Source organism: Penaeus monodon, chromosome 22 (genome assembly GCF_015228065.2).
Source record: "Penaeus monodon isolate SGIC_2016 chromosome 22, NSTDA_Pmon_1, whole genome shotgun sequence".
Taxonomy (NCBI): Eukaryota; Metazoa; Arthropoda; class Malacostraca; order Decapoda; family Penaeidae; genus Penaeus; species Penaeus monodon.
In genome coordinates, this window is record NC_051407.1 from 12427696 (window position 1) to 12429288 (window position 1593).

At 37.1% G+C, this 1593-nt stretch overlaps 1 non-coding gene across 1 annotated transcript; it reads right to left on the reverse strand.

Annotated features, from left to right (window-relative positions):
* Positions 1 to 536: 536 nt before the first annotated feature.
* Positions 537 to 618, reverse strand: Trnal-aag. Its single transcript has one exon. It is a non-coding gene; the product is annotated as a tRNA-Leu (tRNA).
* Between the last annotated feature and the right edge of the window lie 975 nt (positions 619 to 1593).

Sequence of the window (1593 nt, forward strand, 5' to 3'; positions counted from 1 at the left end):
CTAATGTCTGACTTATAGTTACAAAATTATTCTGCTGAATACATTTCGTAGATCCTTCCTTCCTTCACAGTACTAGATCTCTTGTATTGAAACAGTAATCCTATTTCTCTCATTACATTTGCATTTTTTTTTATAAATAAGATTATGATTACTTTGTAATTGCCAAACGTATCAGAGTGTTGATCCTTATGTTTAGTACCTACCATCCCCATGCACTCATCAAAATAACTAAAATCATGGAGTGAAAACACATGAAAAAGTGATTTCCCTCTCAAAGGATATTATTACTTTATCTAACTCTTTGGTGGATATTAATATAACCTTGTCTAAAACGGGAACATCAGGTACTTCTGTCTTTCGTAAACGATCTTTGGTAATCTTGAAGATATCTCCCGACCATCGAACCACAATATAAAGGAATTGCGTAAAAATCATTCCTTCATTACAGTTGTAAATAAGTCATTTGTATCTTGCCATTTGGTTTCTCGGTGTATCTATGATGACACATCAAGGCATCGGTGAAATGCTAAAAGCCCTGGCAACGGTGGGATTCGAACCCACGCCTCCGAAGAGACTGGTGCCTTAAACCAGCGCCTTAGACCGCTCGGCCACGCTACCTGTTCATGTGCAAAAATTGCCAATTTATCAAATCTTCCATCTTATTATATGCTGCCCATTAAATGTCATCTTGCGAAAATAAATCCCTACTTCGCTATAATACAAAGAAATGGAAACGATCCCACACAGACAAAGAAGTTGCAGGAACTGGATGGAACTACGGCATGTGATTTTCTGAATCCTGTATTATACATTTCACCAATATCACATTTCTAAATTTAACACAGGCAGATGTGATAACCACTACACATCTGCCTGTGTTAAATTTAGAAATGTGATATTGGTACATTTCACCAATATCACATTTCTAAATTTAACACAATAAGTGAATGCTGGCGATGGATGTCCGAAGAGTTTTACAGCCATCCTCCCTGTCAGCGAAGGAAGAGCAATAAACACAATATTGGAATATTGGAATTGAAATATTATTCATAATGTAATAGTTGCAAGAGTCAATGAAGAAAATTCTTTCTATGGCCAAGATAGATTCATTATGAATCAAATCTATGATGCCAAAGAATCCGGCATTGTGTAGGACAGGAAGTGTGTGGTTTCATTTATGCTAGTGTACATATGTTTTACTCTCAAATAGATTTTCCTATAATTAAAAATAACAGTGTGTAACCTAACATAACTGCAGGGGTACGCGGTGAAACATTCAGATTAAAGGTTAGATCATGTCACATTTTATCATATTACTCTGGATCGGAATGCTGTTCAATAAGTACTGCAACAATTTTCATCTTCCGTGTTTCTTCTGATATGGTTTCCACGCCCGTTTCTCAGATTTCAATAGTTTTCTGTTCCACAAAAGCCAATCCTTTCTATATGTACACCGCATCCTGGAATCCCGTTGGAGATGTATTTAGTGGAGGCAATGCGGAAGACGAGAAAGTCTGGTGTGTCGATCAGAGGCTCCCTTTGCGCGGAGGAGATTAGCATTCGAAGCAGAAAGGACGGATTGAATTTATATAC